The 26,474-nt window shown below is 34.2% G+C and overlaps 1 long non-coding RNA gene across 2 annotated transcripts in view; it reads left to right on the top strand.

The window, feature by feature from the left end:
* Positions 1 to 26,116, top strand: part of LOC123650566 — a 401,175-nt gene extending 375,059 nt beyond the window's left edge. For both annotated transcript variants that reach the window (XR_006739413.1, XR_006739409.1), the window contains exons 4-5: positions 18,194 to 18,253; positions 26,086 to 26,116. This is a non-coding gene — a long non-coding RNA (uncharacterized LOC123650566). The remainder of the gene's footprint in view (positions 1 to 18,193; positions 18,254 to 26,085) is intronic.
* Positions 26,117 to 26,474: the final 358 nt, after the last annotated feature.

The raw sequence follows: 26,474 nt of genomic DNA, 5'->3' as shown, positions 1-26,474 counted from the left end.
CCGAGTAGCTGGGACTATGAGCATGCACCGCTGCACCTGGCTAATTTTTCTATTTTTTGTAGAGACTGTCTTGCTCTTGCTCAGGCTGGTCTCAAACTCCTGAGCTCAAGTGATTCTCCTGCCTTGGCCTCACAGAGTGCTGCGACCACAGGCGTGAGCCACCACCACACCTGGCCTAATAAATATTTATTTCTTTCTCATTGAGGGTTGGCTGGGAGACTTTGGCCATTATAGTTACATAGGGACCCAAGCCAGTGGGTGCTTCTGATATTTCAGTGGTGAGGTGGTACATAGTACACTGGCTCTTACATTCTTTCACCCAGGGTGACGCATTGTTACTTCTGTTCATATTTCATTGGCCAAAGAGAGTCATATATCCTCACCTAACTTCAAATGGGTTGAGGAAGTGCTGTCCTATAAGCCTGAGAAAAGCTAAGAACAGAGGCATTAATGCATGGCCCCATTTACTACATGGGACTCTAACATATTCATAAATTCACTAGAGTTGGGGCTTATGGGTTCAAATGTCACTGTACCATCAGAATACAAGTTCTTTTATTTGGCTGCACTTTGGGTTATGGATGCTGAACCATGTCATTATGTAGCAGTGGCTAAAGGAGAACACCTTGGAATGGTTCAAAGGGAGACACTGTCAGCCAATGAAGTCACCACAAACTGGAACCCATCTTTGCTTAAATCATATGCCTTTTAAGTTTGACTTTTATGTTTGGATCAAATTAATTAAACTCCCTTTGTTTACATGCCAAGTTCTTATGTTATGTGTTTAGTTTTTGGCAATCCCATGAGAAGAACAAATTCATATTGACGGTAGTAAATACATAAGATAGAAACCCAATCTATTAGCAGCTATATATATAACTAGCAGATACAATAGTATTTCACATTTGTTAAAATTATTTCCAATACTGTATATTTTAAACTTATAGAAAATTGATTTTTTTCTATTTATTTGGACTGGATAGTGCTGTGATAGCCAGTGAACATATTAATTTTTGTAAATTTATATTGCAGTAGTCCAATCATGAGATACGAAGTTTTATCTCAGGTTTTCAATGTAGAAAATTGTATCATCTGTGAAAGATCTTTATTTTTGAAACTTACTTTCATATATATATATATGTATATATATTTTATTGTTTTTGCTTCATCTCATTATATTGGCCAGAACTTTTAAAACCATGTTAAATAAATATCAACTATTAAACATATTTATCTTGCTCTTGATTTTAATGGATATGTTGCTAGCATTTCTCCAAAATCAGTGTTTTAGCTTTAAAGAATTTAAAAATGTTTTCCTTCATTTTTGAATTCTTTAAAATATTAGTCATGCATACTGTATTTCATCAAATTTTTTTTATTTCAGCATATTAAGAGGGTATACAAATGTTTAGGTTACATATATTGCCTTTGCCCTGCCTGAGTCAGAGCTTCAAGTGTGTTCATCCCCCAGATGGTGCACACCCATCCTCTCCTCCCCCCTCCCACCTCCCTGACACCTGATGAATGTTACTACTATATGTGCACATATAAGTCATTTTGTTTGTCTTATTTTCATCATGGATTTGATTAGCATAGTCTTAAAATTTCTTATCACATCTTTTTGTTTTTGTTTTCCCTTTATTTCTTATCCAATCTTATTTTTGTTTTTTGTTTTCAGTTGGGATTAGACTATTGAGTATTTTGAAATGAGGATTTCATTTATTCATATTTTATTCAGAATATTTACTTATATGTTATTTTTATGTGATTTTGGTAAGTTTGTAGCATTGGGGAGCCACACTTGAAAATTTTTGAGAAACGCTGTATTATGTAAGGCCAGTGTATTAATGCAATTTCTATCATATGGAAAATATAATATAGAGCAGAGATAAGCCTGGAAGTAGTTCTCTACAACCAGATACACTCTAGATCCTGCCAACATTTTTCCTAATTGGAAATAATCATAACTTTAAGAGAAAACACATTTTTACATTTAGAATTAATCTAAAGTCATCCTTGGAGCTCAGAGTATGAAGATGCCCACCAAAAGAATGTAGGTCTCCTAGCAGGAAATGCTTTCTCAGTTTAAGTTTGTAATTGGCTCGTAAAGGAAGTAAGTCACAGTTTTAATTTTCTTCTTACAGATAATGCAAATTAGTATATGTAATTAAAATCTAATCTTGGCAATATTCATAACCAGAGTTTAGTCAATCACCAGGTATTCATGAGCTGTATGTGCCAGCAGTACACAAAGTGCTGGGTAGGAAACCGAGAGGCCAGTGAAAGAAAGTTATTCCTCACCCCCAGTCCAGAAATCACCTAACAGTAGGAGCAAATACTTCTGAGAACGAACAGGGACTAATGTCAGTATTTTGAAGAGCTCTAGAGTAATTAGGAAGAAATATAGGTTCCAAAGGAGACCACTGGGAATCCTTAGGAAGACTGAGCATTTAGAAATGGATTTTAAGCTCAATCCCTACTTCAAATGAAGAACAGGTAGTAGAGCCATAAGGTCTTGTGAATTGAAAGAGCAGTGGTCCTTCAGCTTTATTGCGTATTAGAATTAGGTGAGGGGCTTATAAAAATTCAGATTCCCAGACCACATCACATATCAATTAATTTAGACTCTTTGTTGGTGGGATCCAGGCACCAGTAGTTTTTAAAGCTCCCCAGTTGATTTCAAATTGCAGGCAAGTTTGAGAACCACTCCTCTAGAATTCTTTATCAGCTGTACCACATCACGTTGGGGATAGAGAATGGTGGCTTTTACAGTTAGTTACCCTTGCGTTGACATCATCTAATATCTTGTGAATCAGAATCTATCTATCTATGTCTGAGTCCCACAGTTTGAATCATTAAAAGAGCAGATATGCTAACTAGAGACCACATTGTAAATATACTTGTAATTAACTGAGATTCCCATGGGAGCTAACTTTTCTGGTAAATGCTGTGAAATAATGATGAATTTTCTTTTTAGGGTTGTATTAACTATTTTATATAATATATTTGCACATGGATGATTTCATGCAATGACTACAATTGTTTGCTGAGATAGTCACCATAAAGATTAGTAGTGTCATTTGTACAGGTGATAAGTAATTAAGACTGTTAGAATTGAAACAACTTGTGTAAGACCACTCAACTTTGGAGACATGCACTAAGGTTTTGTATCTTCTAGGTCATTACCACACCATTTTTAATGCATGTATGATTGTGTAACTTCTGAGTTTCTATCGTACAACAATATTGTAATCTACCATATATGCTCAGATCTGCCAAGGTTTCTACAACATGGGCAAACTTGTGGTGTTTAGGTAAATCTCCTTTGATCATGTAGGGAGATTATGTATCTTCATTTAATGTTTTACTTCTGTGATCTGAGGATCAGTTGATACACAGTAGTAGTTTCCAAAGGCATTGGCCTTAGTGTGACACGGGAGGGTCAAAATAAAGTTATTGATAATAGCTATTATTTATTGAGGAGCCACTCTGAAAGAGATAGTGATAAGAATTTTCTATATACTAAGCTCATTTATGTCTAATGATAATGATATGAAGAAGTATTAACCCATTTTATAGTTGAAGAAATTGATACCAAGAGAGGTATTGTATCTTTCCCTAAGATCATCAGATATTGGTGGAAAAGGGATTCAAATCCAGGTCTGTTTGATGCCAAAGCTGGTGTTGGAACACTATGCAAACAGCTTCCATCTATTGTTAGCACTTAAGTGGATCAGTAGCCCAACTCTTGGTGAGAAAGTACCTGCATACCTTTTTCTAGTGACTAAGGAGAAAGAAAGTAGCTATTATCATTGAATTGTTATGATTTCATGGTCAGGGCCCATGTCTTATATATTTATTCATCTTTTTGTATCCTCACATAGAGCCTGATACAGTAAGCACTCAATAAGGCCATGATTCCCAAACTTTGATTGGTATCAGAATCACCTGGAGAGCTAGTAACACCAAGGCCCAGGCTTGCTGAAATAGGGTGGATCTTTGCATTTTTACCATGTTCCTCAGGTGACTCTGGTACCTACAAAAGTCTGGGAACCATTCTGATGAGGTATTAGTGAATGAATCACTTACACAAGTGTCATTAGTTCTAAAAAGCAAAGCAGAACTGTAAATAAGTAGCGGTAAACATAGAACTGTATATAGATATGAATATATGCATGTATGTATATAAAATATGATGCATGATAAATTGTGCTCTATGGGACACAAGTTCTGGGAGCAGTGTATATATAGGCTGTAAATAAACTGTGGCCAATCCAATTGAGAAATGCTACAGGCCAGACCTCCTTCATGAATATTAATAATTCTCAATAGCGTATAAAAACTCTAAGAATTCCTGAAGTAAGAATGCAAGTTTTTCATTTGATTAATTTTTAGTAGCCCATGTAAACTTATAAGCTTTTTACTAACCCAAACTTATTTGAACTTATTGTTACTGTATATCTGTTAACATCCCCAGGGCACCAGTTTGGGAAGCATTGGTGTAATAAAATAAAGATGGTATGAAACACAATTTAAGAAAACCCTTTTTTGAAAGATATATTGTCATTCTTGTTATACATAAAATGCGAAAATGTAATGAAGTGCTGAAATATTAGTGAATAGAAGAGTGTGAGGAGTCAATAACAAAGGGATATGTTAAATAATAAATATTTTAATGAGATGTGCAGTTGTGATGCTGTGGCAAGATGCATAAGATAGGACAGTAAGATGTGCACCTTCCAGGCTGTAATGAGATTCATGAAGAGTTCTATGTAATACGATGTATATATTAAAAAGCTATAATGAGGCAACTCCGTGAGATGGTTTAATGAGCCATGTCTTAGGAAGTGTCCTGTAAGATGGGCATCCTTCAGGGCTGAAATGAGATGGGTGAAAGGAAAAGTGTAATGAGCTGGTCACATAAAGGAGAAGCAGGATAATTAGATGCGTAAAGGAAGGAAGGGAAAGTATATACATTTTCAAAATATGTAAGATATAATGGGAACTAGGTTTTAATGTAATAAGATGCAGAAATGAAATGACAATGAGATCCAAAAACAGACTCATGTAATGAGATATGTAAGGACTGTGTAATGAGATGTGCATGTTTAAGGAGTTTGTAATGAGATGCAAGATAGGAAAGGTGTAATGAGATGAGCACGTTAAATAATCTAATGAGGGGCATGAAGGAAATGATGTCATGTCACATGAAAATTGAAGAAAATAATGAGATGTGCATTTTTAAGAACTGCAATAAAATGGATAAAAGAAACTAAGGAGAATGAAGAGATGCAGAAATCAAATCTTGTTATTAAAATGTGAAAAAAGAACAAAAAGTAATGAGAGGAGGTGTCTCACACCCATCATTTCTAAGACCATTCTCTTCCACATGTGTATTCTGACCTGGAAAAACATTTTTTGCTGTCCGACCACATACTAAGCATTTTCTGTGGTGATATAAAGATATACATGATTCCCATCTTTAAGGGTTCACAAATACATACAGTATATATAAAAAAAGGCACTTTATCACAAACAATAATAAAATGTTTCATAAACTAAGAGATAATTTTGGGTCAAGATATTTTACACATCATTTAAAGCAAATGTCCCCTTATGTTCTCTTTAAATTTTATAATTCTACTAATTATTTATTTATCTCTCATTTCTTTGATCCCTGGGTTTTCTCCCTTATACTATCTATTCTTGCATAAGTAGATCTTACATTTTTAAAAAAAAAATCTGGTTCAAATATCCTATCCTAATCTCTCTTTAGCTTAAAAACAAAGGACAAGAATAAACTTTTTATAATATTTTATACTTATGAAATATATCACAATATAGCATATTCTGCTGAGTAATGAATATTATCATCTTAACTGTCTGTGTGCTTTTCCTGGTGAGGGTTAGTTCTGATTCAACTGTTTTTCATCCACTGAATCAAAAATTTTAACACAGTGGGTGCTTGTAAGTAATTCTTAAGTAATTAGTAAGACATATACCCTGACAGACTCTATTCATGAGAAAGCAACTAATACAAATAATAGAGTCCTAAGATTGATCTAGTTAACAGTAGATAGAAGTTGCCATCAACCGACTTCAAGAGAAGCCTCCCTTCTAAAATCAGAATTCTTCAATACGAAAGAGATACTTTTATTCATGAGTTTATTGAGGGGATTTGGTTTCGCCATAAAGACATTGACCCCTGTGTGACTGTGCCCTGCCTTGTTTTCACCAGATATCTGTTTGCTTCATTTACAAGTACTTCAGTATATACAGGAACTCAAGTGCTATTTTAATCAGTCCTGGGAGGAAATAACAGAGCAATTCATTACTGAGCTCATCAACCTGAGGAACTATTGTTTCAGATGTCATTCTTGAGTATTCTTCATTACAAGATGGCCTTCACATGATAACAAGCCCAGATGGAACTGCATGAGCTAACTTTTTATTTTACATGTCCTATATTGAATTCACCTGGGAGGGAGGCCCTGGCAAGAAAATCTTGTTCAATTATTTACAAACTGGATGCAGCTGTGAAGTGCATGTTGCAGCAATCCCAATCATTTATATAGGATTTTTTTCCCCACAGGTCATGCATATGATAAAATAACATTCATAACTGATCAAAGCCCTAGAGACAGCCACAGATCACAGCACATGAAGCATATGCTTGTCAGATGGATGAAAAAAGCCATCCTTACTCCATCAGGACATCATCCTTCTGTTTTCTCTCACTGGTTCTCTCAGCAAAAACATGCCTGCCAGCTTGGTGTTCATGACTTCAGAATTCCTCTAAGTGTCCAGGGTATTGATTATTTTTTAAATTGTTTCTCAGGTGTTCCTCTCTACTCTCATTCTACTTGACCTTTATGTTAATTCTGATGACACTTAACAAATGTTTCTCCTACCGGCTCTTTTCTACACAGGCCAATACTCTCTGGCTTGGGTGAGATTTGTCCTCTGTTCCCACCATAGGGTGGCTTGTTTCCTCTCATCATGTTGAATAGAAGCTGTAGCATTAAAGGTTCTGTGAACTAGGCCTGGTGTGCTGGCTCACCAAAGCTTTGGGAGGCCAAGGCAGGAGGATAGCTTGAGATCAGCCTGAGCAACATAATGGCACCCCACCTCTACAAAAAAATTTAAAATATAACCAGGTATCATGGTATGTATTGGTTGTTCCAGATACTCAGGAGGCTGAGGTGGGGGGATGACTTGAGCCCAGGAGTTTGAAGTTGCGGTGAGTTATGATCACACCGCTGAACTTCAGCCTGGGCAACAAAGTGAGACCCTGTCTCAAAAAAAAAAAAAAAAAAAGTTCTACGAACTCCATTTTCCCTATGGTTATTTTGCTTTCTTTGTCCAATTGACCCCTCAACTTATTCCAGATATCCATAGAGACGGTACACTTTGACTACTCCAGCCTCTGTACTTCCTGCTACTAGAACGAGAAGGGAAAACTCCAAAATTGTTGGGCAGAGGTTTCTACTATCAGTAGAATGACATCCCATCTCCTCACTTGGAAATAACACACATGCCTGGCCTCTTATAAATAAGGGCTCATCTGCTCTCCAAACCCCAAATACACTACTTTGTGGTTTTTAGAGTATAATATTATTCTAGAAGAAGACAAAGCCAGTTTAATTCTCAGACTCTTGCTACACCTGGATCTTCAGGTGTTCTTCATCATCTCATTCTCCAAATAGTATTAGCCCATCCTTTAGACAGAGCAACAAGTCAAACTTCCTAATTGCCGAATTTCAAACTTCGGCCTCTACATTAATGACAGGACTTTTGCCAAATTTTCAGTAGGCACTCCTTACTTTTACTCTAGCTTTGATTACTGGTTTGTTTTTGAATCACATACCTCTTGCACATGTTCATTTCTTAGTAATTTGTTTAGTACTCCAGTCCCTCATAGAATGGGACACTAATATCAAACTCCTATAACTAACTGAAAACTTTGCCTGGTGTTAACTGTTTGATGTATATTTTAAATCTCACAGTGTTACCTGCCCTGTACTAACCCTCTGGCAACATATTTGATTCTTCCTGTAATTTTTTTTTAAAAAGATTGGAAATTATTATCTCAGAATTGTAGTTGAAGAAGTCACTGTTGAAACTTGAATTAGTGGTCTCGAAAATCAAGCAATAACTTAAAATACAGAAGAAAAGATCAAAGAAATATATATCTAGTGGGGAAGATCAGATACTTAGAAAAAAGATACAGACAACCCAATATAGCAATAATGGGAGTCCCAGAAGAAAAAAAAATGGAACAGATGGAGAAGAGGAAATAATTAAATAATTTTAGAGGAAAATGTCTCTGAGTCAAATAAAGAATCAAATATATATAAATGAAATAGCTCACTAAGTTGCAGGCAAGATGGATAAGAAAATAGATACACATGGACATACCTGGGTAACATTCCTAACTCAAGAATAAAGAGAAAGTTTTATAAGGTTTAAGATGGAAAGTATGGGTTACTTTAAAAGAAAAAATATTCAGCTGGCTTGGACTTTTAAAATCTTCAACACTGGATGTCAGCCAAGTGGTGAAATTACATTAAGAAAATGGATCAATGGATTACAACTTAAGAATCCTATACCCAGTCAAGATATTCAACTACTAGGGTGAAGGACAAATATTTGTGAAAAGAGAATATATCACCTATACATACATATAATCTGATGAAAATACTCAAGAACATACTCTAACTAAATAACACATAACAAATCAGACTTCCTCTCCTTCTCTCTCTCTCTCTCTCTCTCTCTCTCTCTGTAAATGAATAGTAAGTGATGGATTATATTTAAGCCAGAAAAAAGAATTCTCAAAATACAAAGACATGCAGCAAGGTAATAGAGTTGAAGTAAAAGTATGAAACTATCATAGCATAACCCAGGATATGAGATGAACTGAGTGATAAGAAAAAACACAACGGTGTTCTAAAAGTCTCATCCCATTGGCATGAGGGTAGGAAACTGGGAGGGAAATTGAGCATCTTTGTGAAAAAAATAGTTGGTAAATTATAGTTGAATAGTTGGTATATTAATAATAGAAAAACATATTTGAATATGAGAATTTGGAAATAAGGTAAACGCTAGAGAAAAGAAAAAATACAGAGTTTACATATTGTCAAGGGGATAGAGGAATAGTTATAATTTCAAATAGCTATAATTTAAAAAACTTATTTAAAAAAGGAAACAAAATAATAAATACAAAGTGAAGGAATAAAATAAAGCATTATCAGTAGGTATACTCAATGTTGTAAGGCAGCTGATTTCAGCTAATAAAAGATAGACACTATAATATTGTGTTGCAAGTCAAAATCCAGTTATATATGGCTTACAAGAGCTATACAGACAGGTTGAAAAATAATGGAATGAGCTAACAGATACTAAGAAATGCAAATAAAAAGAAAACAGGGATTCAGTATGAATATTAAACAGGGTAAAATCTAAGAATAAAAAGACTAAACAGGATAAAGAGATTATGTGATCCCTAGAGCTATAATTTATAAGGAAGATATGACAGTCATAAATCTTTCAGGGCCAAACAGCAGTACATCTAAATATATAAAGTGAGAAGTATTAGAAATATAAAAACTTGATTAATATACTCTTTTACTAGGATATTTTAATTGAAATCTTTAAATAGTCTAGTAAATAGTAGAAATTTATTAGAAAGAAGTAAAAACAGAATTAAATAATACAATCAAGACTATTTTATAAATACTTGTACATCTTAACATCCTTTAAAAAAAGGGAATATAATTGTGCCATGTGCCCTTAGAACATATACAAAATCCACCAATTATTTAGTACAAAGAAAATCTTAACACATAGTAAAAGAGAAGAGGCATGGCAAGTTATATTTTTTATAATAGTTTAGTAAAATTAAACAACATAAAAATGTGACTAAATAATTTAATTATGTCAAAATTAAGCCTCTTATACAGCCTTTTCTCTAAGAGTATACCAAAACTAAAATTCTGAACCATTTGCACAGCAATCAAATGACAATATGTTATGGCAAACTTACAAGACACAGCAAAAAGCTTAATCAGAGGAAGATGTATAGTGTTAAATACCTTTATAACATAAGAACAAAGATTGAAAAGAAAGAAATTGAGAAACAACCCTTGTGAATTTAGTTATCAAAAAGTATGAAGCGTGCATACAAAAATATATGAAAATTGAATAGGAAAATAATTGTAGCAGTGAAAGAGATGACACAAATTATAAGAATACTGTATTCAACTTAATAGCACAGAATTTGAAAACCCCAATGAAATATACTCAAATTTATCCAAGAAGTAGAAAATGTAAAGAATAATTATCATAGAAGAGATTGGAAAGGTAATTAACATTCTAAAATTAAAAAATAAAATTAAACATCATGACAAACACTAAGATGATTTCACAGCTAAGATCTACCAATCCTTTAAGGATTAGATAGTTCTGATGTTAACTAAATCAGAAACTGTCCAGATTCATTTTATGAAGTGACAAGAACCTTAAACTCTGGTAAAGAGAGCACAAAACTCTATAAGCAGCTTTCACCTATGAATGCAGAAGGAAAAAAATCTCTATGTAATACAGTATGATCAAGTAAAATTTATTTGCATATAAATACAAAATACAGGATGAACAAGTAGGAATAATTTGAGTAATGCAAAGATAGTTCAATATCAGGAAATCTGCCAAGAAAATGCATTATATCAACACATTAAAGGAGAAAAATGATATGGTAATTTAAACAGATAAAAAGGCATTTGGTAAGATTCTGCAAAAAGACCTGAAAATCTCTCAATAAAATTACCTTCAAAGGAAATTTCTTATAAATTAACCTAAATATAATAAGTCGCCAAATAAATAAACAGCAAAATTCTTCTAACATGAAACTCTTACACCATTCCATTAAAAACATGGATAAGACACGTGGCCATTCTTGTAAGTGTTGCTCAATACTATTTGACGTTTGAGAATTATAATTGTTGCCAGGATCTTTAAATGTTCCAGGGGTTTTATATGTGAAAATTATTTACTATATTATCACTTCATTCAATGCTAAATTTATTATACATTTATATAATAGAATTCATCTAAAACTTCAGTACTTGCATAACTAATATATCAAAACTTATAAATTAAAAATTATAAAAGAGTACTCATCAACTTTTTGTAAATACTTTAAAGATTAGAAAATAGAGTCAAATTTTTGACTTTATTAAATACTTCAAATCCTTAAAAACAGACAGACTATGGAGTATTTTGACACTGATTATAAAACTTACTATTATGAGGCACTTAACCTATAATTAGTATTGGTACTAGAGTGATTGGTTTCCTCATTTGTTTCATAGTGTTTGCGATCAGATAGATGCCTAATTGCTTGCAGGAAGCACATGTTCCACTTTGTTCCTTCATCCATGTTTTGCAGGGGCATAGGTCCCACATAGAGATGTCTACCATATTCATGGCTGCTGTGGGTAAATTTGTCTCATTCTTTGGCTCAGTATCATAAAGCCCACTGGCCCATAGATTTAAGCCACATTCAAGAATATTAGTTCTATTTTGTTTCCCATGTTTGACTCTTTTTTGATTTTCTTTTAATTAGTTCAGAACCTGCATAAGAAGGAGATGTGCTATTTATTGGAGACAGAAAACCAATGGGGAAATCCAAACCAATCTGAAATATAAACAACAACATCAATAGTAATATCTAATTTTGGAGATTAGAAAGGATAGAACTAAAATACTAGAAAAAAATAGAAGGTAATTTATGGAGGTAGTGATTGGCCTTAAACAGTTATAACTATGCTATCTAATTGTATTATTTGGGAGGGATAATATATTGTTTAAAATTTGAAATAGTTAAGTTGGCATGTTAAAATGGTAAGGTAAACACCCAAATATTTAACAGAAGCAGAATGTTCACCTTCTAAACTAGTATAGGAATATTTTAAAGAGAAGACAACAACAAAAAAGAAACTCAATCTTTGGAAATGAATACAAGAAATGAGAACAAAACAGAAAAGTAAGACAAATAATATGGTAGAAATTAATCCAAGCAAATAGGTTATCATGGTAAGTGTACAAATTTTTCAGGTAGAGATACGAATTTTCAGACTGAAAAAAATCCCACAAAACGTATCTTTATGCTATTTATAAGACATCAACCTAAACCATAAGAACAAAGAAAAACTGAAAGTTACAAGACAGAAGAAGAGATTGCAGTCAAATACTATTAAAAGAAAGCTGGTGTGTCTATTTTAACCTCAGACAAAACAGATTTGAGGGCAAAAAAAAAAGGTATTATTGGAAATAAATAGGATCGCTACATTGATGAACTATTCATCACCAGGAAGATATAGCAAGCTTAAAATTGTATGTACCTGGTGGCTTTAAAATATATAAATTTGATAAAATTATAAGAAAAGAATAAATCTACATCACATTGAAGGATTATAATTGTCTTATTAATTGAAGGACAGAGCAGCCACAAATCAGTAAAAGTGGAGATTATTTGAACTATAAAATTAATAAGGTTGAGCAGTGGAATTGTATCTTATGCAAACTTGATGACAGGGCCCACATGGGAACTAAAACCCAGGTCTCTAAGTCATGTGCACTAATGGTAGAAAGAGTACCTCCCTTTAAGTTGGTCTACTGTGCTGTATATTGTGGGGTTTGGTGGTTTTCCTTTCTTGTTTTTGTAACCAGTATTCATCGCCATTCTTTTTATCCTTTCTTTTGGTTTTCAGGGACAGGAAATGTGGCAAGCATATTTCCTGAGATTTTTTGCCTTAAGATTTCTGGTTTAGATTTTACCGTGAGAAGTCCTATGACATTTTGAAGAGAGGATCAGCGGAAGAGTTTACTGCTCTGTAGACAGTGATAGTGGGTGGGATTTGGTAGACAATAGACACATCTGGGTCTTTGGTGAATCACCCACCTCAGGAATGTATGAAGCTGAAATTATAATAGTTTTCAGCCATTTCTATAGTGCTTTGATTTCCTAAAAACTAGCAATAATTTTTTTTGATCTTTAATCTGTCAGGCCTTCTAATTGTTTTGGAGGTACCTAACTCCCTATATTATATTTCTTTTTGGTTGAAATACCCAGAAACTACTAAAAGGAGCAACTTTTTTTTCTCTAGTTGATTGAGCAAAAGGGTCTCTTTGAGTAATTTGTCTTCCTTCAAGTCCACATTTTATAATTTGCACACATATATATGTAACTACAACTAATGATTTGATAATATATATATTTTTTTCAAGTACATCTGAATCATTTATGAATACTGAACTTACATTATTAGGCCTGGAAAGAAGTTTCAAAAACATCCAAGAGATAGTATCATACATCAGCTTTCTGACCACAATACAACTAGATTATAAATTCATTATAAAAATAGTTGAAAGGAAATCTAACTAGATATTTAAAATGTCTTTCTAAATAATGGGTCCAAGAATAAAATCATAATGGAAATTAGAAAGTAATAATCATTATAAATAGACTACACATCAAAGTATGTAGGATGGATCTGAAGTGTTACTGTGTAAATATTTAAAAGGTAACAAAACTATATGAATAATTTCATACAAGTAAGTTGATGTGATAGGCTAAAGATTTCTTGACATTCCTATCAAGACATCTATGTTTATTGCCCTAATTCTAATGGGGTTCTGTAATGATTTCACTGGAGAAATGATGGTGTGCTCCTTTCTGGACTCAGATGTTAGGAGACTGGCAGCTTCCACTTCCTGTCTCCTGGAACACTTATGCTGGAACCAGTCCACCTTCCTTTATTGAGTCCAAGCAATTCTGTGGAGATGCCCACATGGAGAATAACTGAGGGCTCAGTCCAACAGCCCAGGCTCAGGTCCCAGCAGCTCTTACCAGCCATGTGAGTGAGCCATGTTGGAAGTGAGCCATTCAACTTCAGTTGTCTCTCCAGCTAATGCCATGTGAAGCAGAAACAAGCCATTCAACTAAACCCTGACCAAATGGAAGATTAGTCAGCACAATAAATTATTGTGTTGTTTTAATCTGCTAGGTTTGGGGTTGGTTTGTTACATAACAATTATAGAATAAAGACATTGATAAAATTAACAATTCCATAGAAAACTATAATTTTCTAAAATTAACTCAAGATAAAGTAGAAATCCAGAATAGTCCCCAATCCTATTAAAGAAATGAAGTCCGGGTAGTTATACAGATGCCTTTTACCAAATAGCAGACAGATTCTTCTGTTCTCCAGGGGAGTTTCTAAAACTATTTGAAAGAATAGTTTCAAATAGAATAGAATAAAAGCAAGAACAAAGCCATATAATTCTCTCCATTGATGCAGAAAAAGCATTTGACAAAGTCCAACATACCTTTATGATAAAAACTCTTAGCAAATAGGCATAGATGGAACATACCTTAAAATTATCAAAGCCATATATGATAAACCCACAGCCAATATCATTCTGAATGGGGAAAAATTGAAACCATTTCCATTTAGATCTGGAACTAGACAAGGATGCCCACTATCCCCACTTCTATTCAACAGGGTGCTGGAAGTCCTTGCTAGAGCAATTAGACAAGAGAGAGGAATTAAGGGCATCCTAATGGGGGTAGAAGAGATCAAACTTTCACTCTTTGCTGATGATGTGATATTATATCTAGAAAACCCCAAGGATCCAACCAAGAGACTCATGGAATTGATAAATGAATTCAGTAAAGTCTCAGGATACAAAATTAATATACACAAAAAAGAGGCACTCTTATATGCCAATAACGGTCAAGTCAAAATTCAAATAAAAAACACAGTACATTTTACAATACCTTCAAAGAAAATCAAATACCTAGGTATACATTTAATGAAAGAGGTGAGAGATATATACAGGGAGAACTATGAAGCACTAAGAAAAGAAATTGTAGAAGATGTAAACAGATGGAAAAATCTACCTTGCTCATGGATTGGTAGAATCAACATTGTTAAAATAGTCATACTACCTAAAGTGATCCACAGAATTAATGCAATCCCTATCAAAGTACCAGCATCATTCTTTATAGATTTAGAAAAAATAATTCTACACTTTTTATGGAACCAGAGAAGACCTCTTATAGCCAAAGCAATCTTAAGCAAAAAGAACAAACAGGGAGGTATCAGTCTACCAGACTTCAATCTGTACTACAAGGCTATGGTAACTAAAACAGCATGGTACTGGCACAAGAATAGAGATGTAGACCTTAGGAACAGGACTGAGAATCCAGAGTTGAAACTATCTGTATATTGTCATCTAATCTTTGACAAAGCAGACAAAAATATACATTGGGGAAAAGAATCCCTTTTCAAAAAATGGTGCTGGGAAAACTGGATCCCCACCTCTCACTTCGTATGAAAATCAATTCTAGATGGATAACAGACTTAGGATTAACTCTGAACATTAAGAATCCTAGAAGAAAATGTAGGGAAGACTCTCTCAGACATTGGCCTAGGCAAAGAATTTATGAAGAAGACCCCCAAAGCAATCACAGCAGCTACAAAAGTAAATAAATGTGACCTGATCAAATTGAAAAGCTTTTGTACAGCCAAGGAAACTATCATTAGAGGGAATAGACAACCTACAGAAAGGGAGAAAATATCTGTTCTCTACACATCTGATAAACGGCTGATAACAAGAATCTATCTAGAACTCAAAAAAATCAACAAGAAAAAAATCAAACAACCCTATCAATAAATGGGTGAAGGACATGAACAGAAACTTTTCTAAAGAATACAGAATAATGGCAAGCAAACATATAAAAAATACTCAACATCTCTAATCATTAGGGAAATGCAAATCAAAACCACAATGAGATATCACCTAACTCCAGTAAGATTGGCCTGTATCAAAAAATCCCAAAGCAACAAATGCTGGCAAGGATGTGGAGAGATAGGAACACCCTTACACTGCTGGTGGGATTGCAAATTAGTGCAACCTCTGTAGAAAAGAATTTGGAAATACCTCAAAGAGCCACAGGTAGAACTACCATTTGATCCAGCAATACCACTATTAGGCATCTACCCAAAGGAACAAAAGTCATTCTATAATAAAGACATCTGCACTGGAATGTTTATGGCAGCACAATTCACTATAGCAAGGATGTGGAAACAACCCAAGTGCCTATCAATCCATGAGTGGATTAATAAAATATGGTATATTTAAAAATTTTTTTTGAAATGTAATTGGTACATTTGGGATCAAAGTTTATAACTTTCCAAACTATTACCCTGTTATCTAATACCATTCATGAATAGTTATTTTTAAATCATTTATGAAGACTTTTTAGAATTTGCATATTTTTCTGACACTTTCCAAACTTTTAAACTTATTATTTGTTAAAAATTTGTTTTAATATATTTCAGGAATATACTTTTAACATTCTTTTTTATTTTTTTTTAAATTTTCTTATCAACTTTAGAAATAGATTTCTTGATCCAACAAAATAAAACAACCTTTATTTTTATTAGGATCATAATAAATTTATAGACTAAATTGGGAGAAATGATACTTTTATGATATTGAGTCTTTATATCAAAGAATATACCACCCTTTTTCACTTGTTTATTTTTTAATATTCTTGAGAAACTATATAGGCTGGACACGGTGGCTCACATCTGTAATTCAGAAATTTGGGAAACCAAGACAGGAGGATTTCTTTAGGCCAGGAGTTCCAAGTCAACCTGAACAACATGGCAAGATGCTGTCTCAAAAAAAGAAGTTATGTAAAGTTTCTTTCAAATAGATAATGGTCTTTTTTTTTTTTTTTTTTTTGCAAAATTCTCTGATATTACTCAGTCTATTTCCAGTTTTCTCTATCTACTCTGCTTAGACTGGCAGAGAAAATATGTATATAATCTCTATAAACAAAAAGACACTTAGAATAAATAGAATAGCTGCACAAATCAACACTCTTCTCTAATTGAAACTATGTAAATTAATCAATTCTTACATTTATCTTTCTATTTTTCTTTTTGAGTATCATTATAGATGGATTTTTTTCCCCCAAATGCAACCTGTTCCAGTCAACTCGCATTATTTTCCTTCTGATACTCGTATTCTAATTGGCCAGTGAAAACCCCTTTAGACATTTCTGTGTGTTTTCAACACTATCTCAGACATTTTAAAAGCATCCTGATTTTCTAGCAACAACATTTTCTAGGCCCATCTTGATTTTTCCCATGCCCCAAAGAACAGGGTTGCTTCTAATGAAAAATATCATCAAAGATCAATTATCTAGGTGCTAGAGGAACTAAACAGCTTTATCCACACAGAGATTTTGGTTGGTAATATGACTCCCCTGATAGATCCCTTAGTGAGAGACCTTGAGGCATTTTTCTTTGTTAAAGTTCTTTTGTAGTCTGTAATGAACTATACAGTTGAAACATAGCATTGCTAAATCCTTTTATGTTTAATTCTAATATAATAACGTATTTATTTTCTCCATAATATTTATGTTTATAACTTTAAGTCCTTATCTAAGTTGTAATTATGCTGCCCTTCATAATGTTGCCCACCAAGACTTTGTACTATATTGACCACACTAAGACAACAAAGTGGAAATAAATTTCAATAGCTACTATAAAAAAGAAGGGTACAATTATTTTTTATCCTACTGATATGATAGCTTAAAAAAGCAGTAAGTTAAGAAAACTAATAGGTTTAACAGGGAATTTTGATACAGTATGTGGATGTAAGGTTAATAGGCAAAAATTATTAGCTTTATCTTTACTGGCAATAACACGCTAAAAATAGAAATGGGAAAATGGTCCAATTCCAAGAGTAACAAAATATGTGATAAAGGACCCATTTAAAGAAAACTACAAAATTACATTACAGCACATAAAACAATATCTGAATAATGGAAAGACGTGATATAATTAGAAATAGCAACTTAATTCTATGGTTTTTCTTTTTTGTAACCTTTGTATTATAGGTAATATTAAACTTCATGTGAAAGAATATATATCTGAGTACAACTAAAAATATATAAAAAAGAATAAATACGGGTTTCCTTGTTACATACTAAATTATACGATAGTCATACTGTACCAATCATATATTGTTGCCATAATGATGCATAACAAACACCCTAAATTTCAGTGGGTTATAGCAACAAACATTTCTTCTTCTTCTTTGCATGTCTCTGCAGGTTTGCTGGGATGCTGTTTCTTCATGCTTTGTATTGGCTGCGCTTGGATCTGAGTTTCAGGTTGGTTTTAGATCTAGAAGACTTCACATATCTTCACATTCTCCTGGACTAGCGGCAACCAGTTCTTTTCATGGGGGTTCATAGGAGGACAAAGACCTTGGCTTGCAACTGGCACAGTGTCAGTTCTGCCCATATTCTATGGGCCAAAACAAGTCACATGCCCAGGCCTTCCATCTTTGTATACATTGTCATTAATCCTTACAACAGCACTCTACACTTGGATAATGCTATAATCATTTTAAGTTTGACGAAACATTCATGGAAAGATAATAAGATCCCACAGCTAGGGATCTGAACTGATGACAGAGTCTGACTTCTCTCCACCTCACTGCATTGCCTTCACCCCAACACCCTCAATTCTAGTTGTTTTCTCTTGTGGGTGATATTGACTCTGTTTTTTTCTTCTAAAGCAGTAGTTCTCAGCCAATGTGACTATGATGAATATTTTCTAGCATCAACCATTTTTTTTTTGCAGATGAATATCCGATAGTTATATTTTGGTATTTGTAATTACTGATAAAATATATAATGAAAATAAACTTTTATCGATTCAATAAATTATGAAATCTTTGAAATTAATTCATATTTTATTAATCTTATAGAACCTACAGATATTTGAAAACAGCAGGAATATATGCAAACATATTATCTCGTCATTTGAAAATGCCTGGAAAGCATATGGATCTGAACATTCCTAGTAATAGTTCAAGAGCTGCCTGGGGATCCCCAATCTTAAGACTGGAAAATGCTGTGTAAAATGCTAGCCTCTGTTCTTTCTGTTTTCTTATCAACCCCCAATTTGCACATGCTTTCACCTTCATCTATATTGATATTTAATTTATTAGTTTGGCTCCCAATCTCCTTTTATATTCATTGCATGATGACATCAGCTAAGTGGTCTGCTCAAAACAATAAACCAGGTGATATTGGATCAAGCATCTATGCGAGTAAGCACTTCTTGGTGTTGGAGCAACCATTGAGCACAGTTGCTCTTGTAGACTTTCTTTTCTCCTTCACCTCCCAGCTTTGAGGCAACACTCAAACTACTTTCTTCCACCTACCCAACCTCTTGACAGTTTATTTCAGAAAAGTGTTTCTCTTTGTGCTTTAGTCCCTGACTTATTTCCCTGGTACATGCTATCCATTGATTCACAACCACTCCTCACCAGCTCAATACTAACTACATAAATGTCTGTCTTGGCATAATCTGGGCTTTAGGCAAAGACAGGAAGTGGTAAGGGAATTCTAATAGAGTATTTGTTAAATTTTGGTATGGAACCATGCTTCCTGTTTGATCTGTAATTCTAACCTAATTGATGCCTTTTGGGTTTTTGTTCAATGGGCTTTCTATAATTTTTAGACTTTGTTTTCACAATAGAACTTTCCTTTAGGGGGACCCATGTTTATAAGAAGGCCCCAGGTCAGAACTCCTAAACCCAAGTTCCATTACCCACAACATCATATGGCTGTCTGGTTCAACTCAAGATACTAGGATTCTGCTTTGGTCTCCATTCTGGTTAGGTCCCAGAAGCCAATCTATTTTACCTTCTCTCTCACTACCCCATTTCATATTCACATATACACAAATTTTACCTGCTTGATTTGCCTTTGCCACTCCTCTCCACTTTCTGAGCTGTAGGTTTTTAAGTGATATCTACATATCAGGAAACTTGTGCTGCTGCTATTTCATCTTACACCTCCATTCTCCTTGTGCAAGTTATGAATGAAGTTTGTCATGATCTTAGAAAATCATCTCTAATATCTCATTATGAGGGGGCATCTCTGCAAAGCAGCAGCAATTGTCACAGTCACTGTAGGTCAATGGGAAGAGATTAATGAAGAGTGAATTCTTAACAGATTTGTATCTAAGCTGCGGAATTGATGAAGACCTAATCAATAAATCCAAGATAAATTAAAAAAAATATAGCCAAGTATGAACAAACAATAAAAATCCAGGTTGTCAGATTCAAGGGAGTCAGATAAAAAATGGAATTTAGATAAAAGAGACTAAAAGGAAGCTAAAATAGTATACTAATGGGGGCCATGACTAAATGAGCTGATGTGGAAAATGGGTAAGATTCTTACAGAGTCCAATTACTAGATAGATATAGCAGTGCTCCAATCTGTCCAGTGGTTATGGATGAATGTGTATGCATGGTAGTCAAGAAGTGTACTAGGAAATGCCTGACTTGCCTATCCAGGTGATACCAGCACCTGATCTGCTTTGGTGAGTAGATCCAATGCCAGGTACCCTGTTCTGCCTTTCTGTGAGTAAATTCCTGTGCTTTACTCGTAAATGCTAAGATATGCTTTTAAATTTTTTGACTGCAATCCATAGTAATATATTTTCTGTTCCTCCACCACACTTCTCTGTGTGTAGGGGTGTGTGTGTATGTGTGTATCTATATCTATATACTTATATAATAAAAACAAGTTTATCAAAACAATACCATTTACATAAGAAATTATTTATAACATTCATTTAATTATTTTTTCTTTTTATAGATTCTAATTGTGATTTGGTAAATGGCTTTAATATTCACTAGTGGGAAAGCATCTTCAGGTTAAAAAACACTGGTGTATGACTTACTGGAAGTAAAGGAGATATATTTGTGCACATGAAAAACTCTCTCCTTTCTTACCATTTTCTCATAACTACTACTTCCAGAGCATATTTCTTTTGTGTATTGATTTCTTTAGTAGAATTTCTTTTATGACTTAGATCTGAAACCTGTATTTTCTTCAATGATTTATACTTTCAAATTTAAGATACTTTACTCAGCTAGCAATGGTTTTAAATTTTTTGAATAATATGTTATCTCTTCTAAGCCTCTATTATAACTATTAACAGTTATAATTTTAACTTGTAAACTATCAACTTCAAAACAACTGACTATTACTACTTTAGATGTTTTAGGAAAATTAAATAACCTATCACAAATCCACTAGAGTATTTTTCATCCTTTAATTCCCATTTGCAATCTCTTTTGTAGGTGAGGAAATGACTTGAACAAAATAATGGAGAATGATCTAATATCTGGTTGAATATTTGCTTGAAGAGTATTAAGTGATGGACTTAATTCAAGCAAAGTTTTCTGATCTTTCACTAGAAATATTTGCAGTTAGTCCTAGCCAGGATAACTAAGTCCTAGTTAATTTATTGATTGAAGATATAGATGATATGCTAATTAAAGTATTAGGTGAGATAGAACTGGCAATACTTTCTAATTTTTATCATAATGCAATTAATATTAAAGTCTGATTCATGAACTTAAAGCTTAACGATGATAAATATAAAGTCCTACATTTAGGTTTAACCAACTAAAAGTCTAAATACAGAATCTAACCTCTGTGGCTATTATGTAATAAGTAATGGCAAGCTATAATTCCTGTTTATAAGACCTAGGAAAAGAAAAAACAATGTATTCATTAAATTTATATTTTTACAGACACAGGAGAGCTTAAGAAGAAAAGATAAACAAGCACACTAAAAATCTAGAGATGGAAAAGCTTTCTTTGGGGGCATTTGCCATGCCTGGGTATGGACTGAGGATGTGCTTGCTGAAGGGAAAGGGTTCACCAAGGGGAAAGAGAGCTTCTGATGGCCACAGGAGCTCATGTGAGAGACTAGAATCTAGAGGAACCTCAAATTTATGATGTGTTTTCTCCACAGGACATTTTCTGAGTGATAGGTTAGTGTGATGTGAAGGTCTTGGGGGACTAGACTAGAGGGATAGAATAAAATCCCCCACAGTTGCATGATGCTTAGGAGGAAAAGTCCCATAGTGGAAGGGGCATGCCACAAATATCCTCCTGAAAATGCTGGAAACTAGAGGTGGAATGATTTTAACTAAATTAAAACAGCTTTGACACAGCTCAATTTATGATAGAATTTATGATCAGCCTGCCTCTCAACTCATCTACCCAACACAGGAAAAGAGTAAACTCTTTATTGGAGAAAATCATATCAGTATTAGGGTTTGCTTATTTTATATGTAATGTCTGGTACATAATTTTTGAAAAGACGTGAAGATGTAAAAAAAATTCTGTCCAATAAATAAGAGAAAAAACATCAACAGAAGTAGAGATACACATACACAAATATTCAGTTGACAAAGACTATAGAGTAACTATTATAAAGAAGTTAAAATGAAATGTCAATTTTCTTTAGTAGGCCTCTGAGAAGCACAATCATTTTCAAGTAGCTTGAATTTAAGTGATGCAAAGCAGTTTTACCTGGTAGTTAATCATATGACACAAGAGACCATTAGAACTCGATTAGTGAGGCTTTAAAAAAAAATAAGAGAAACAATTGACAAAAGGGTAACAAGATAGAGGATTTTATTAAATAGAATCTGTAAAATTATAAGTATTCTATAAAACATTCAATATTTTAAATTTTATCATCAATTTGAATATGTCAAAAGACATTATAGAACTCAAGAACAGGTCAATAAAATACCCAAACTGAAATACAGGGACAAAAAACTAAAAATAACAATATACAAAGCATAAAGGACATAAGGGACATAGGCAAATGGTTTCATGTAACGTGTAACTAGAGTATCTAGTAATATATGAGAAAGAGAATGGGACAGAAGCAATATTTGAAAAGATAATGGTTAAGAATTTTCTGAAATAGATGATAGATATCAACCCATAGATTCAAGAAGCACCAACGCCAGCAGGATAAATGCAAATAAAACTGATAAATACGTCATAATCACTTTGCTGCAAACTAAAGATAAATAGAAATTCTTAAAAGCAATAAAAGGTCTCATTGGCATGCTCAAAGAACAACAAATCAGCAAATGTGGCAGAAGCAGAAAAACTGTATGTGTGTTTGGGGTGGGAGTGTGGGGGTGAAGTCAAAGGCCATACAGGGCAGGTACAGTGGGGAGGCTTGTGTGAGATTATGGTCAACTGGCTTTTTCTCTGAGTTAGAGAGGAACCCATTGGAAGGTTTTGAATAGACGGGTGACATTTTAATAGGATCACTCTGACTTAATAGCTGGAAAATAGATGGACCCAGAACAGAAGCAGATTCAATAGTTAAGGAAGCAATTGAAATAATAGTGAGATGGTGATGGTTTGGATCACGTACAAGTAGTGGAGGTGGTGAGACTGTTGAATTCCTTCAACATTTCAAGGTACAGTTGATGAAGGTGCTGACGGATGGTGGAGCATGAGAGAAAGAAGGAATTTTGGGTAACTACAAGGTTTTTGGCCTGAATAATCAGAACAATGGAAGGACCATCCTGAGGGTGGAAAGGGGATTAGGAACATAGTCTTGGGCTTGTTAACTTTGAGATGCCTATTAGACACCCAAGTAGAGATGGGTGGGAGGCAGTTGGATGCAGGAGTTGGAATTTATGGGAGAGGTCCTATAATTTTGGGCATTATCAGCATATGATTGATTTAGACTTCATGATATTAAATTGGTTCTATGAGGGGATTATTTCAGATAGAAAATGGAATATACTGTACCCAAGGCCTAAGCTCTGAAGCCAGTTCAGTCTAAAGAGATCCAGGAGACAAAGTGGAACCAGCAAGGAGAAAAAGGAAAACAAAGGGAGTGTACTGTAAAGAAGGTGCTTCAAAGAGGAGGGAGTAATAAACTTTGGCATATGTTGCTAATCAGGTAAAATAGGCACTGAAAATTGACCATAAGCTTTAACCACCTGGAGGCCATTGGCAATTGTGGGAAGCAGGACCACAGTGGATGTGCAGGTTATACCTTATAGGAAGATGTCCATCCAAATGGGTTAGTGGTGGTAAGGTCCTCCCTACACTTTGCTGCAGTTTCTCGGAGAGCACAGCTATTTTTATTTCATTCATCCAGAGGGACACCATTTTCTAATTTATTTAAAGGAATAATATTTGAGTTTGAGTCCCTGTTGACAAAAGCATTTTCTGGACCAAAGCCTGTTTGGAGTGAGTTCAAAAGAGAAGAGAAGGGGAGGAACTGAAGACACCAAGTATGGACAATTCTTACCCATGAGGAGCAGCGGCCAATAAACAGTAGGAGAAAAATGAGTTGGTAACTGGAAGGGATATGGAATCAAGGAAATCTTATTTATCATTATTGTGAAAATAGATGATTTAACCACACATTGAATAATAGTAGGAAAGATTCAGTACAGAAGGGTGCCATGTCCTTGATTTATTATATACAGATATTCCTCAACTTATGATGGGGTTCTATGCCCATACACCCATCACAAGTTGAAAATATCTTAAGTAAAAATGCATTTAATGTACCCAACTTGCCAAACATCATAGCTTAGTCTAGCCTACCTTAGACGTACTCAAAACACTTATATTAGCCCTACAGCTGGGCATATCATCTAAAGCAAAGTCTATTTTATTGTAAAGTATTAAATACTGTACACAGATGGGCATTTTGTAGACATGATAAGATGGAAAAACACGAAACACAATATCCAAAAACTGTTGGCAACACAGTACACTTTATAGAGTATTGGTTGTATATCCGTGTGATCACCTGGCTGACTAGGAGCTGAGGCTCATCCTGCTGCTTAGCATTGTGAAACAGTATAGTATCACACATTGCTAGCCCAGGAAAAGATAAGAACTCGAAATATGGTTTCCACCGAATGTGTGTCACTTTCACACCATTGTAAAGTTGAACCATCATAAGTCAGAGACCGTCTGTACTGGATACACTATGTTATCTTATTTAATCCTTGGAAGGGCAATAAAACAGGGACAGAGAAACTAAAAACTATTATATATCCAAGGTTATAAACTTGTTTTTCACTGCTATATTCTCTGTGCCTAGAAAATGCCCAGCACATAGTAGGTAGTCAATTAATATTTCCTGATATTAACCAGGATTTGAAATCACCTCACCTAACTCCCAATCCTGAAACTCTAACTGTTGGACTTTGGAACTTTCTTCATGAAGGTCTATCCACATAGCAGTTTCTTGGACTTCTTTTCTCAAGAAACAGAGAAGAGGGAACATTTATTCACAAGACTAAACTCCCCGAGGACCAGGAACATGCTTCTTCATTTCTGGATGTGACCTAGGACAATGTTTAACACAATTTAAGTATTCAGTATAATCAAGGATTTGTACATTTCCAAGCCACGTGACTATGTGAAGTATTAACATTTATTATCATTCAATAACTTTAAAATTTGTTTTAAATGCTGACGTTTCACTGATTATAAAATAATATGCACTTATTATAGAAAATATAGAAAATGCAGAAAAGTAGAAAGGAGGAGAGTGGTTCCTCTAATCCTAGTATCAAGAGAAAATCACTGTTGATCAATTTGGTGCATTTTCTCCCACCCAGTAATTTTAAGTTCATTTTTCTAGGCATCATTGTAATAACAACGACACTGCTTATGCATATACAAGGTGCATTATCTTACTTGAGCTTCACAACCAATCTGTGAAGAAGAAATTTATGTGGCAACATTTTATAAATGAGAAAAACAAGGCTCAGAGAGATCGAGCCACTTGCTCGAGGCTGCAAGTGAGACCATGTTAATGCGCTTTAATTCACCCCTCTGATTTCAAGTGCTGTTAAATCTAATTTTCTTCCAGATTGATAAGGATCTGTTCTGCTTTTAAGTGTCTGTCATACACCCTTTGACAATTACACATTCTTCTTGAATGCCTTCATTGATTGAGCCCCTTGAAGATTCAGGAACTTCCTGTGCCTCTGCTCTCTGATCTAAGCAGCCTCCTTTGTGTACTTGGAGTTGCTCCGTGGGCCTGTTGTCCTCTTTCATGACTCTTAAACTCAAGAACAAATATTTAATTCTGACTCTTTATTTATTTGTTCTTATTTTCACAGAACCTGATACAAATTCTTGACACAGTGGAAGTGCTGAATAAAAATAATGGTCTAATTGGTAAGTTTTTCCACATCTAGCGCCTAATCTTTATGCTGTCTTTTCGGTCTACTTTCTCTCTCTGCCATTGGGGGTCAGCATAAGGTGAAGTGAAAGAATTGTTGAGAAGCTTCCTTTCTGTTTAATAACATCTTTTAAGATTTTATGGGGAAAAATAAACAGCACTTTGAAGGCAGAAGGCAGAGGTAGGCATGGTTTGGGCATTTAATGTATTGTGTGAATAATGACAATAGTCAGTTGTTAACAGCATCAGTGGTTCTTGCATTGGAGCATTTTTAGGCTTATTTACTGTAAGTGATCCCTGCTGTGTTAAAAAGAGAAATAAATATCC

This window comes from Lemur catta, chromosome 1 (genome assembly GCF_020740605.2).
Source record: "Lemur catta isolate mLemCat1 chromosome 1, mLemCat1.pri, whole genome shotgun sequence".
Classification (NCBI taxonomy): Eukaryota; Metazoa; Chordata; class Mammalia; order Primates; family Lemuridae; genus Lemur; species Lemur catta.
This window is presented reverse-complemented; position numbering and strand designations above follow the sequence as displayed.